Consider the following 15,501-nt stretch of genomic DNA (forward strand, 5'->3'; position numbering starts at 1 on the left):
CCATGTCAATATCTTATTTTGATTTTTTTTATAAAGACAATAAGACAAAAAACAATTTGTGAGAACATGGGAGGTAAGAGGATGAAAATAGGAGGAGAAAAAAATCTACTCCAATTCGAAGACAAGAACCGCATGAAAGATAAAAGCATAACCTGGATCAGAGGCAGTGCCTGCATGATAATAACCACATGCTCAGGCTCAGCTATATAATCAAACCATGGCTCATAGTCATAGGGATTCTTGCACAGTCAGCTGCTAGGGTTAGGGTTAGGGTTTCTCTATTCTTTTGTAAGTAATTACTATCCTTTAGCTTTTTTTTTTTTTTTTTTTTGGTGAAAGTACTATCCTTAAAAATCTGTAAGTTGTTGAGGCAAGCTATTATCCAAGTAATATAGACAACACAAAGAATATAAGCTTTCATATAGTGATAATTCATCGTGGTTAACATGTAAATGATAATTATATGAGTAACTAAAATAAAATAAATAAATAAAACCTTTAGCTTTGAGTTCATTATGTCATGTTAGACATACCTCTTTTCTTTTGTTCTACTCTCCGCTGAAGTTTAAAAGGTGAAACTGGAGAATGATTTTGCAATGTGAAGCACAAATCGGATCTTGGTGTAGGCTTTCAAGACTAGTGTGGAAACATAAAAACGTACATGATTAGAATGTGGCTAATATGGTGTGTTTATGTTTCCATTATATGGACCATTGATTGAGGTTGCACCACCTATTACCTACACTATCATCCAAGGCCAAACTCTTTCTGCAAAAATGAAAAACAGCTGATGATTTTCCACATTCGTATGAACCGGCGGTCCTTTAATATCCTCCATGCATGAACCTTGCTCGACCACACAAAAGGAAGGTTGGTTGCTTGTAATTGTAAGGCAACTTTAAGAGTATTTATGTCACACTGATATATGTTGAAATCCAAAAATGAAAATACCAAACAACAACTAAATCTTATCTCACTAAGTGGGATCGGCTGTATGAATCCTATAATGTAACTGAGCACGACTTTGCATCAAGTCTTCTGTTAGCTCAAAGTATTCCATATCTTTTCTTATAGTCTATTTCCTAGGTCTTTATCTACCCATTTTGTCTTGAGTCTCCTTCTCATAGTCACATTTTCTAACTGGAGCATCTGAAGGTTTTCAGTTCACGTGCCCAAATCATTTTAACCAATTTCCTCTCATCTTATCTTCAATTCAGGTCACTCCTATTTTACCTCAAATATCTTAATCCTATCATTTCTCATGTGCCTACACATCCATCGAGAACCATGATGTGCACCCATCATATATGAAGTCTTAGACTAAGCACATCAATGATTCTGAAAGTATTAGAGAAGTGTGACTGGATTACTGGAAGATAGATACATAAATTAGACTGAGGAGGTGTGTTAGTGGATGCGTTGGATGTGGGCTAACAAAAGTACAAATATACGATAACACTTGACTGCACTGTATATATATCCATGTCTGTGCATGTGTATTTAATGGCAGTGCCAGTGGTAGAAGTTCTACTTTCTACATCTTTATAACTTTATTCAATTTTATAAGGTGATTTTAGTTCCTCCTTGTGATTTTAGTTCCTATTTTTTTAACGGCTTTTTATTGCATACTCGTCACGCATGTAGTATGCCCATATGCCAATTAGGAATGCAAGAATCACTATCACAAATTGCAGCCCAAGCCAACACCGTGGTTGGTCTGCGCCATTGGCTGCTGAATTACCACCTCCTTGGTTATCCATCAAAAGCCTAGCAGGTCATTTAACAACAAAGATTAATTATATCTTGATTGATCTTACGATCGAAACATTACTTTAGTCTAAAGAAGGGTTTTCAATTGCACTGTTCAAATGAACAGTTGTTTTGGACCGAATTTCACTTTATTTACAAAATTGCCACCGCTTTGCACAATGGAAGAGCGCCCACTCGTCAATCATCGTGGATTGCTCAGCTTCGACTATTTATCCGTCTGTTTCCATCCCCTTTTTCATTCCCTCTTTTTCTCCCCGACTCTCTGTAAACATCCATCAAATCCCCCCATCCCTCCCTTTTCTCACTCTCTAATTTCCCTAAGATCGCTCACCCATTCTCAGTCTCGCCAGCCGCGAACCCCTTGACAGCTTGCAACTCCATGCTCCGCCTCCAGATTCGTCGCATATACCAGCTGAGACCGTCATCATATGAACAAATCCATGATCAGAAATCAGATAGGAGAGCCCCAAGACCGTCGCCTGCACTACCGTCTCAGAAAAGTGAGCCAAAATCTATCGAGATCCAAGAAGGTAAATGTGTACGCTTTCGAGCTAGAAAGCGGAGAGAAAGGCGTTGTCTTTGTACATGAGGAATCGAAGAAAATAAACATGTTGATCCACACAAAATAAATGGTTTTACCTCTTTCATTTTTCCCTGAAACCACCAAAGCCAAAATGTCTTCATTGTCATCCAATTCGGTTGGGAGCTAATTGCGCATCAGTTACTGTATTTATTAAAGCCAATGGTCCCAATGACTCTACTCAAATTCACAAGTTCAATAATATGATCACGGTTTTATGATTTTTTTTATCCGTATAGTTTGTTCAAACGTTACATTTCCTCTCGTTCGTATTAGTTAGAAAAATCAGTATCGCTTATATTTTCCAAAGAGGCTAGTAGTTAAAAATACATGAAGAATCTCTGAAGCTGATAGTACTCAGTCATACTAATAAAATGACTTAAAAGTTGATAAATTCTTATTTAGAAATTCTAAGCTGTTAAATTCTTGGCCACTAAACAAAACTAATTAATGAATTCTTGGACACTAAACAAAACTAATTAATGAATTCTTGACTAGAAAACAAAAATAATTGGCTATTATACAAAAAACAGTGATATTATATATCATGGAGAATTTGGTTAACAACTGTACCTTCTTGCCCCCTTCATTGAATCAAACACAAGAAAAAAAATTAAGTCCCAAATGTATTATAATAAATTGTTGTAAACTACCTAAAGCGGATGGATGATGTCGTTAATTAGCGGTATTTCATTCCTGAATAGAGTGAATGTAAACTACCTAAAGCGGATGGATGATGTCGTTAATTAGCGGTATTTCATTCCTGAATAGAGTGAATGACGCTTGAGTGTTATTGAAGTCTTGAAGCCAATTTTGAATTTCATCAACAACATTCTCTAATTCCCTTTCGAAGTTTTCCACCAATAATATCATTCTTTGTCTTCTCTCTGTACTCATATGATCTCTCTTCAATCCCAAGGTGGTTCTTGTATGATACCATTGCTTAGTCAAGTTTAGGCTGCATATATAATAAAATTCACTTATAAAATAAACAAAAATAGATAATATGAAATATATGTGTTCATAAAATTAATTAATTACCTGATCCTCCAATGTTGCCATGAGATATTCAAGAATTTGATATAGCAAGACACATGATGCGGTAAACACATAGAATGAAGCGAAAACTTTGGAGGACGTGAAAGAAAAATCAACGTAGCCAATGGTCATTATATTAAAGTACCACATATCTAAATTGTAGAACTTCTTACCCTCCAATATAGGATGTTAATTAGCAACAAAAGCAACAAAATTGTTGCAGAAACAATCTGAATATAGCTATTGCTTTGGTTAAACCCCGTCCATTACGTCGCTTGAAATAGAAGCCAACCAATGGCTGCATTGATGATAGTTGTAGCCCCAGGCGCAAAAAAAAAAATCATGAAGTAGTGATGTGATCAACATCGAAATAACCGTGTATTTCGATATTGATCACATCACTACTTACGATTTTTTTTTGCGCCTAGGGCTACAATTGCCATCAATGCAATCATTGTTTTGCTTATATTTTGAGCAACTCGAATGGATGAGGTTTAACCACAAAACTAGCTATTTTTAGATTGTTTCTGCAACAATTATGTTGCTTTATTTGCTCATATCTATATTGGAGGGTAAGAAGTTCCACAATTTAGATGTGTAGTACTTTAATATAATCACTGTAATGGTGTTGGCTACAAGGATTTTTCTTTCATATCCCCCGAAGGTTAAGTTCTTGTTTCATTCTATGTGTTTATCACATCGCGTGGCTCACCATATCAACTTCTTGAATAGCTCATGGCAACACTGGAGGATCAGGTAATTAATTAATTTTATGAGCACATATATTTTATGTTATCTATTTTTGTTTGTCTTATAACTGAATTTTATTATTTATGCAATCTAAACTTGACTGAGCAACAATATCATACAAAAACCACTTTGGGATTGGAGAGAGCTCATGAAATGACTACAAAGAGAAGACAAAGAGTGATATTATTGGTGGAAAACTCCGAAAGGGAATTAGAGAATGTTGCTGATGAAATTCAAAATACAATAGCACGACTATAAGATTGGCTTCAAGTCTTCAATAACACTCTAGCAAAACATCGAGCGTGATTCACTCTTTTCAGGAATGAAATACCGCTAAGTAACGACATCATCCATCCACTTTAGGTAGTTTATAACAATTTATTATAATACATTTGGCATTTGGGATTTAATTTAATTTTCTTGTGTTTGATTCTAATGACTTTATCTCACTAAAATCATCTCTAATTTTTGAATTAAAATTTAAAAATTTAGGTTGTTATTTAAAAATAGTTTTTCTATTTCAACCTTTCTAGATTAATTTTTTAGTCTGAGATTATAAAATAATGAATTTAGGCTATTTTTTTTAAAGTAACTTAAAAAAAAGGAGAAATTAGGTTTTCATCCCTCATTTTGCTATTCCATTGATTAAAACCTTATTCTTTTTCAATTTTTTATCAAGGTCCTTGGATATTAATAACATCATTAATTATTTCAATAATAAAATATTTTTTATTTCTAAATATATTCATGTAGTGTTAAAAATGTTACAATTAATATATTTATATTTATGGCTAAATTTTTTATCATATATTTTTATTTTTAGTTTGTACCCATTTTTAATTTGCAACCCTTTTTTAATTTGTACCAATTTTCTTTTCAGTTTTAATTTGTACCCATATATTAATTTCTTTTTGTGCCATATTTTTTAAAGTTTTATTTGTATTTGTACCCATGCTAATTATATGTATCCATTCATATAATTTTTTCAAAATTTTATTAAAATTTACTCATTCTTAAATATACCAATTTATTATATGTAAAATGTAAATTTTATTTTATATAAAATCTATTCAATTTTTAAACTTATATGGGTACATTATTTTTTTCTTTAATTTGAAAATGTATCCATGTCAAGTTTAATTGAAGAAATTTACTAATGTTATTAAGCCTAATATTTTTTTTTGTGATTTTGAAGAATGTACCTATGTTTTGGTAATAATTTTTTGGTTAATGTACCCATGTTTACACATACACACACACAATAGTATATTTATATTTTAATATTTTTAATCCCACAAATTATGGTTTTTTATTTAAAATCTCATTAATATAAACAACTATAACTTTCAATTTTTAATTTAAAAAAATAGTAACATACATAGAAATAAATTATCACATTAATTTCAAGGACTTCGATCAAAAATTGAAAATCAACAAGGTATTCATAACTAGAGACCGCATCCAAAGTCTCCCAAAAAAAAATTATGTAGATTATTTTAATTTAATTTTATGTACATTTTAATCTATAAATATTTACATTCCGATAAATATTAAAAAATTGTTAAACTGACACAATCAAACTCATGGTACACTATGAAAAAAAGATGAAACACATGATAAAGAGGTATAACACACGAAACATATGAAAATTAGCCATAGAATTTAATTTTAGATCTTTACATCTTTTTTTTTTTTTACCTCTAGATTAGATTATAATAGATTAGATCATATTAAACTCATGGTACACTATGAAAAGAATATGAAACACATGAAAATATATGATAGATTAGATCATATTAAACTCACCCTCTACCCCTTGTGCTGCCTTCTGTTCTGCTGCTGCCATCACAGAAGAAGGAAAACAGAAAAGGCTTTCTAGCTTCCCTTTCTTCCAAACTTTTTTATTTTTTATTTTTTATTTTTATGAAACAAAAATTATGAAGAAATTGGCAAGTTTTTGCTGCTTTTGTCTCATAAACGCGAAGGCATCTATAAATTCATATTTTTAATCGCCAATATATTATGAGAATCATGTAATGGTTTTTGAATAAAAAAATTATGAGTATTGATCAATAAACTTAATACAAGTTTATAATATGGAGTAATAAAAGTTCTAATCAAAATGTATCTTACTCCACATAATGAATTCAGAAACTAAGACTCACTTTTTAATTCAAGATCAAAGCTCCAAGAATCAGCGGGCGGTGCCTGCGTCTGGCGGGGACTTGGAAACTCGCTGGTCCCTGCCACCTGCTCCTTTTGTAAAAATAAATGTGGATGCAGTTGGGTTGAGTCTTCACGTTCGGGGTTTGTGGGTTTGGTGGCGCGGGATAGTACAGGGAAGTTTTTGGCTGCTAGTGGGCAGGCTATTGCGGCTTTGTGTGTTAGTCAAGCTGAGGCCTTGGCTCTTTTGCTTGGTTGTGAACTGGGTATCTCACAAGGGTTTAGTTGTATAATTCTTGAATCGAATTTGTTGGAATCGGTTTCTTGTTTGAATGGCAGTTGGAGGGCGTATCCCATTTTGGCAAGTCCAGAAGTATCGGGATTCCTTTCAGGATTGCCGCTGATCTTGGAGACCTAGATCAGTCAACAAGGCTGCAGATTTGTTAGCGTCGCAGAAGTCTAAGAAGATGGACGATGTTTTGTGGGTTGACCGACCCCCATCCTCCTTGGTTTTCGTCTTAAACTTCGATGGATTGCCTTGTCCCCATTAGGTGTTCTTGGCTTTGCGGGGAGTGACGCTTTGGCTTCTAGTGCCGCGTCAGTCTTTCTTGTAGCTTCCTGCAAAGTTTGTTTCCAGTGTTCTGTTGATGTTTGCCTGGTTTGGCCTTCTGTTTGTGTTGCTTCTTAGCCCTGGGATTGTTTTTCCAGTGTTCCAAAAAAAAAAAAAAAAAAACTCCCATAAAAGATTGACATGACATGTTTGGGAGTCTGGTGACTTGTCTCCCCTATGCTGTGCATGCAGAGTTCATTATAAAAAATTAAAAAGAAAAAAAGAAAAAAAAAAGAAATTATGTTCTCAATCTTTTTTTTAGGGATGTGATATCCACACACCCTATTTTACTTCTCACACACCTTTTTAATTTTTGGCCGTCGGATCGGATGAATTGAAAAAGATCAACGGACAGAAATCATCCAGGGGTGTGTGAGAAGTAAAATGAGGTGTGTGGATAGCACACCCTTTTTTTTATTGCATTGATTAAAATTTTAATTTTTTTATTTTTTTATCAAAGTTTACTTTTAATGAATGTCATTATTTTAATTATAAATTATTTACATACCAGCATAATGGAAATCTTTAAAGAAATATATTTCCATTTTTCTAATAAAAATGAGAATTAGTTGTGAGGTTTATACTACATCGAATTTTAACGATCCAAACAATCTATTTTTCAAGTTACATCTCATAGATCATCCTTGCAAAATATTAGCCGAATAAAAAATATTTAAGATATCTAATTGGGTTCAAAGAAATTAATGAATACTTTGTTATATTAGAAATAATGAAATTTTATTTTGATAATTAAATAAGCAAATAGTTTATGATTAAATTAAATTTTTGTAAAGATGATCTATGAATTGAAACTTACAAAATAGACAAATATATATAGAATGAGTAGATAAAAATATATATATAGAAGCCTAAGCTCTTCCGCCCCCTCCGACTTGAAACTAAATAATCGTCGTAACCCACTGTCATTAGTGAGATGATGTTCGAGTACAAAATATCGTTGTCCTCATTTTTTCTTCGGTAATGCATTAGGTTTCCTCAAATATGCACGTGGCTCAGACTTCTGATGCTTAAAAAAATGCACTAAGGAATGCAACATAAATAGACGCCAGTCGATAACTCTCTCCACAACACGTATAATTATGCTTGAGTATACCAGAACCATGCACGTCACGAACTCTGATGAATTGGTGTTGGGCGTCAAATCACCGAATCTCATTATTGTTATGGTATTGTATGGTAGGAGACATCTATACGATGCTTTCAACTCACTTTGGAGTTTGGAGGGGCGGAAGATCGTAAAAAATGGCTTTACTAAATAAAGGCAATAGTCACTGTCATGAGCGGAAAATGATCATTGCCCGATCAATTTTTCTGGAAATTTTATGAATTCCGTGATTGGAATCGTTCATCGTATATCATGCGGTCAATTTTCATTAGATACTATTTATATTTAATTTTAAAATGATTTATAACCACACGATATACGATGGACAATCTCGATCATAGAATCTCCAGAAAAAGAACGGGTCCTTTTCCAGTCATAAGCAACCACAAAGATCCCGAATTGGCTACCATACTTGCGCATCGTTATTGATACGTAAGAAAGCGTAGCAATATATTAGAGAAATCACATGAAAATGATCATGACAGAAAGACTCGGTCCATAAAATAAAATTAAAAAGTGACCTAGGTTCGATAAGTAGAAGATAGATGCAATAGCTTTTCCAGTATCTTAAAAATTGAAATCACTGTACTCGACAATTATCAATGAGATGACATTAAAATAGTAGACATCACCCTTTCCCATTCTCTTATTCTGACTGAGCCCGTCGTATGTTTTTCCTCGAATTACTGTGTGAATACGCCTGAAAAAAAACAACCACGGATTGCAACATGATATGGGAAGACCTATCACATTCATTATTAAAATTCATCACACAAAGCCAGATTTACAAAAAAAAAAAAAAACACAAATGTTGGGATTTATTGATGATTTGGCACAAAAGAAAGTTGCTTGGCAATGGCATTGCTAGCACGTAGACGTGTTTTACATGATTGGACATTGTTGGAAGCAGTGTGGTGAATATGAAAGATTCAAGTAAATTCGGGTATAAATTTGAAAAAAAATAAATAAAAGTTGAGGACCAAATGTTAATTAATCAAAGATCCAACTGATCACCAAGTCTGTAATGTAAATAGGCAGTTAACAAATATTCTAGCCAAAGTAATAGGAATTAGACCTAAGATGATTCCAAATAGAAAAAACTTTAGTCATTTCAGTTTGTTTGAAAGGGAGAAGGGAGAGGTAATTTTTTGTTGTATCTAAAAACCTTTATTTTATTTTATTTTATTTTATAACACAAAGAGATAAAGAAGTCATTGCAATTGCCGGAAATACTAAGCCCACTAAACGCAATAATTTATAATTTAGGCATATATTTCTTTCTCAATCCTAATCCATTAGGTTTCAAATCAATAATTAACGAGAATGAACACCCAACAAACACATGCCCGTGCCACTTAATATTACGGTCTAGTGGTGTTCCTCTGCACTTGTAAGTGAGAGGTCTTAGATTCGATTATCGCCAAAGACGAATTAGAACCATATTGCTAGCTCATTGTAAGGTTTAACTTAGTCCTCCATTCCTATTAATATTAGATAATATATCATTTGTTAAAATTTAAAAAAAAATCCCCTACCCCTCCAAATCAATATTAACCACCAACCTGTACCTTATGAGGCCTGAGAGGGGTTGTAGCGCAACGATTCATGGCGATTGTCTAGGATATTGCATGCAATGGCCTTGATCTTGTCGTATTACAAACTACCTCTAGAAGATTGAAAGTCAGAGTGGAGTCAGCCACCATTTCCCAGCTCAACATGACGAGTTTCGAGTTAACCATTGAGTGGGAGCTGATGCTCATAGTCACAATAAACCCGAATGACAAGAACGGCATCGACGTCTATTTCCGTGATCGTGATCGTTTGCTTGCCACGCTCTTGTACTATGACAACTTGATGGTGGCGACCAAGTCATTGCCTCCTCACTTCCCTTAAATAAAGAGACAAACCAAACAGTCACTTTGAGTTTCGAAATGGGAGCAGAAATAGCATACTTATGCAAGACCTGATCAAGGAAATCTCCGGCGGAACATCTGGATTGGCGTCATGGTATTGGCTCAGTATATGTTCATCCCTGCGGCTTGGTAAACTGAGGGATTGAATATGTTGCAAGTCTCCTGAGGTTATGCAAGACAAGGTCTAGCCATAGAAGGGACATTGTTTGACTCTTAATTGAATGTGTTGATAAATGTAATTACAATGGACTAGTGTTATGTAATTATTGATTGTCTTAACTTCAAATTAATCTTGTGATTTTTTTTTTCTTCCATCACATTACTGATATCAAATGTAATTCAGTATTACATACATTGTTGTTGAGACATGTAAGGTTTGGGCTCAAATGCCTTGAGAGGGGGTTGCTCATTGGTAACCGGTAGAATTAGGCAAAAGATAATGCTAGAGAGACTAAATTTGTAAACAAAATTTTGTAAACTAAATAACATGGAAGTTAACGATTTGATTATTACTTAAGTGTTGATTAACGTGCTTATTTTTTATTTGTGACATATCATTTAGTTTATCAACACTACTCTTACGAAAATATTATGCAACTTTAGCCATAACCATGCTCAAATCTTTCCAATAGTTTTTTTGTCCTTGTAATGTTATAGTTGATGATTTTTTTATATCAACTATAGTTGACGATTTTAGGATGAGTGGAATGAAATTTCTTTCCCTTGTGTAAAAAATTGTGCTTGCAATTCTGTTTCTCTTTGAATATGAATTTCTTATGTGTGCTATACTTATTGTACACAAAAACACAATACAGAAGCACACGGGGTTAAGTACATTGAATAGTTTTCGTTGTACTACAAGTACAAGTATACTTTAAGGACTGAACATGTATGCTCTTCAAATTTTTCTAGCTAGATCTCTAAGGCCATCTCCAACCGAAGGCTAGCTAGATGACTCGTTTTAGCCATCTAGCCCTCCAAGATATTAATATTTTAATAAACAGTACATGGCCATATTTGCCTTCATCTCCAACCGAGGGCCAAAAGGCCATAGGGTTTGTTTTAGCCCTGTCACAAAAAAAAGTCTCTAACCGAGGGCCAAACATAATTTATTATTTAAATTTAATGTTGTTTCACGTTACTTAATTTAATTTAATGTTGTATAATAGCTTAGGAAGTTATAGAAAAAAAAAAGAATTTAATAATAATAATAATAAAAATTGTAAAAAGAAAAAAAAAAGGGCCTACTATTCTTGTCGGATATAACCTACAGGAATAAGTGCAATGCTGTCGGTTATATCCGACATGAATAATGAAAATCCAGCCCGGCCCGTGGCTAGCTGGATTGGGCCAGCCATTTGACCTTTTCAGATTTCATGGGGCCCACGAGCCCTTTGGCCTAGCCCTCGCTTGGAGATGGTTTTTGGACTATTTTTGGCCCTCTGGCCCTTTGGACCCTTTGGTTGAAGATGGCCTAACATGACAAATGTTGTTTGCGGGTCACCAATATGAGCCTTTAGCACATTTGTGTTGGAGATGATCTTAGGTTTTTCTAGTCCTTTTTTGGGTTTGGATAGGAAAAGAAATTTACGCAGCCAGGGTGTCTTGGTAGGTCCTATCCCATAGCGAGGGGAGAAACTTTTAGCAACAAATGCATTATCCTAGTGACATCACCTATTCAGTAAACGTTTGTTATGTGTTCAAAAAGTGACAATATACGTCTAATAAACATTTATCATGTGATAGATAAAATACATCTTATAACTTTTTCTGGTAGCTGCCACATAATCAAGATATCCCGTAGAAACTCGGTTGAGCTATACCATTTGGGGGTTGCTCATTTTACTACCTTTCATATTAAAAATAGTCATCTTTATCCTGAGTCCATTATTCCGGTCGTATGATAGGTATGGAACCAATAGGATCCTCTCCGTATCCTTTTGGTGAGGATTATGGGGATCCGTGAATTATGTCCGTTCATTGTACATCGTACAGTCAATTTTTGTCAAGTACTATTTAAAATGATTTCTGATCACACGATATATGATGAATGGACATGATTCACGGATCCTCAAGATCCTTACAAAGAGGATCCAGACTCGGTATATGGAAAAGAGCATATGCAATTAACCTTGCATCCAGACTTCCAGAGGAGCCTTGAGCCCTCAACAGAGAACGAAGGACTATATATTTATTTTTGGAAACGAAGGACTATATATTTTTTTGGACAAAAAACGAAGGACAATATATAATCATCCAGAAATAGGGTCTTATTCCCCAAGTCCTTTATCTCCGACTCTAACTGCCAATTTCCCTCACTCAATGGCATCTTCAAAACCTTAAACCTAGTTCATTTGGTCACTAGAGAACAGGATTATGAAACTTTAATTGTTCTCCCATGCAGAGGTTGCCGACCAAACTTACAACTTTTTCTGGTGGAAGCATTTGAGGTTATTCTATTTAGTTCAAACTCTACTAACTAATCATAAGAAGAGGAAAAAACAAGCATGAAAGACTATTGCAAAACGTTTCTACTATCGTCATTTACAAAATACTACTGAAGGAACAACAAAACTTCGTCACTAATTAGTTCACTTGCTCAGCCATTGTGAAAGAAGGTTTCCATGGCAAGTTTTTGCAGAGGCAGCCCTGCCAAATCTCGATAATTTTGCCTGTTGTGTCAACCACATCACGGTGACCATTCTTGGCATTCAAGTCTGACTTTTTGTTTTTTGTGCTACTAAGCTTGTTTGATGGATGTGGCACCTAAACGAGGCGTGTTCCGTGGGAGCGCATATGCAAGTCTTCTTGGAACTACTTGTATTTTTAACTGGTTTGCTTTCGGTCATATTCTTCCTTGGAATCTTCTTTCGTATGGCCTTGGCTAATTCATCTTCTCGACTAGGCAGACTACCCGTCACTTTATCAAGCCTGGTAATTGTAAATCATAAACACAGGGGGATTGGGAGTATCCATTACAAGGATAAGAAGCATATGCATTATTGTTATACTATCGCACAGCTTCGTAGTTTTCAATGAAACACATAGAAGCAGCAAAGTAACCAAAAAGTAATGCTAGAAAAACTAAATTTGTAGACTAAATTTACAAACTAAATAATGTGTCACTAATAGAAAATGAACACGTTTATCAACGTTTAAGCAATAATTCAATCATCAACTTTCATATCATTTTGTTTATAAAATTTATTCTTCCTAATGTTACTCTAACCAAAATATAAAAATTTTTTTTATCGAGACAAAAACCACGTGGCAAGTTGGATGCATGTATTCTCAAATTAAGGCCGAAAATCTACTCAAACCATGTTTATACTTTGAGCAGAAACATCGTCATAACAAATCAACTAAAGAGATTTACAAAGCAATGCAAGTGGTTGAAAGGGCTTGATCAACAGAAAAAACTGCATCAGCAAAATAGATTAATTAAGAAATACAATTGAGATCCAAGAGTAAATAATCAAATATATGATGAAATCATGAATTATCTAAAAACTCTTGTTTTACCAAATTAAGCTGCTCCACCATTTATCCTAGTAATGCTATAACCTGATTAAAGCTTAATTATCAGTCTCCAAATTCTTAAATCTTTTACCTAAACCCATAACAATCCGTCAGATTGTAAACACCTCAACACCTTATCAATTGCATTAGTTAGGGCTTAGAAATTGGGTTTAACACCAATAACCCAATTTGAAAAATTAATTTATGGCTTCCAATTTTACAAAGTTGCAACTTTGAAAAATTGATAAAAATATATCAGTTGAATTAAGAGATAGATGAGAATACCCATCAAAATTACGGAAAAATTTAATACACAAAAATACCAATAACATACCAAAGAGTGATGGGTTTGGGCTCATATTCTCATCAGCCGGCATTGTCATCGTATCAAATTAACTGGATGTCGAAAGATCAAGATTGTTCTTGAAACCCCAAGAAAGAATAAAGACAGATCTTACGAATAAGGCGAATAAATATAGATTTTTGGAAGGTGGGCTCACAAACTATGAAGTAATATGGCTATTGCTTGGACAACTCGTAGAGATGGGATGTATTGGATGATTTGGTTTGGGTTTCTGGGTGTGTTATCCATACATTTTTTTTTACTTTGTACACATATTTGTTAATTTCTTTTATTTGATATTCTTTAATTCAATCGATTCGACGGTTGCAAATTAAGATGGTGTGTATAAAATAAAAATAAGTATGTGAATTGAACATCCCTTTCTAGAAAGAGGAGAGAGAGAATCGATAGAGTCATTGTAATCAGGCCAATCAAGAAGCAACACGTTCATGCATGCAATGCAGAGAGACGTAACACTTGTCTGCGTTACAAAGATTCGTATATACTTGGCATATAGTGAAAGATCACAGTGATATGGATCAATAACGACTCTACTACTACCAATGCTCTCTTGGCTCTTATACTCTCCGAGTTAGGCTGCATCAGGATTCAAATAATGTCAGCAACTTCACTGTTCACTTGGCTCAATTTTTATCTTTCGACAAAATTAAGAAGAGATGATATCGAAAGTATTCAAAAAATTAAGACTGACAATAAAAGAGTCCATACTTACACATAGTTAGTGAGCAAAACATTTTTATTTTATTATACCATTAGTTTCGTTAACATCTACTTCAACGATTAATTGATGCAAGAAATTTTGTAGAGATAATTAGATATAGGATCATTACACACTTAATTATTAGATTTAATTCTCAAGATTTTGTTTATTATTGAGGTCCATAGATTTTGATCCAACTTAACAACTCTCCTTTTGTATGATGATGAGTCATTCTATTTTTAAGTCTACATTTTTTATATTTTTTAAATGACATTTATACCCTAATCTTTTGAACGTAATGGGATGAATGTAATTTTCCTTAATTTTATACATTTTGACTTTAATTTTCTTTCTTTATTAAGTTTTGAGTCATTATTTGCATTATAATACTAAAAATTCTGCAGCAAACTGGTATTGTGCTTCAAATCGGTGTCGTGCACTTTTATCTTTGTTTGATTTTTTTTTGTTTGTTGTATTCTTTTGAGGGAGTCGCATGTTCATCAAACTACATATATATCAGGTTTATTAGATCTGACCATCATGTTCATATGCACCAAACTATCAGTTTCATTCAACCTGCATATCAGGTTTATTACAACCAAACTACCATGTTTGCTACACCTGCATATTAGATTTATTAAACTACATATCAGGTTCATTTTGAAAAAACCTACAGGTTCATTCAGTCTAAACATATGGTTCATTATCCTAGGACCTAAAGAGAAAAATGATCCTCTTCTCAAATATTTAGCTTCAAATACAAATTCCTATTGATTGAAAATTGTCGAAAGTATATGGGTTCATGCATACCAGCAACTTACCCCATCTTCCCAATGGATGAAGAAAGATGTATGGAACGGTAAGTAATTTGACATTTGCAGACTATATAACTGGAATCACCATTCGAATCCAACGTGAGTTATTGTTGAGACTATTAATCTCATATCGAGAAAAAAAGAAATTTTGTA

General features: G+C 33.7%; 1 long non-coding RNA gene across 1 annotated transcript; it reads right to left on the bottom strand.

Annotated features, from left to right (window-relative positions):
* Positions 1 to 8,516: 8,516 nt before the first annotated feature.
* On the bottom strand, positions 8,517 to 10,635 carry LOC103407598 (uncharacterized). Its single transcript, XR_011581452.1, has 2 exons — positions 9,606 to 10,635; positions 8,517 to 8,737 (listed from the first exon to the last, which is right to left on the bottom strand). It is a non-coding gene; the product is annotated as an uncharacterized lncRNA (long non-coding RNA).
* Positions 10,636 to 15,501: the final 4,866 nt, after the last annotated feature.

Source organism: Malus domestica, chromosome 05 (assembly GCF_042453785.1).
Source record: "Malus domestica chromosome 05, GDT2T_hap1".
Classification (NCBI taxonomy): Eukaryota; Viridiplantae; Streptophyta; class Magnoliopsida; order Rosales; family Rosaceae; genus Malus; species Malus domestica.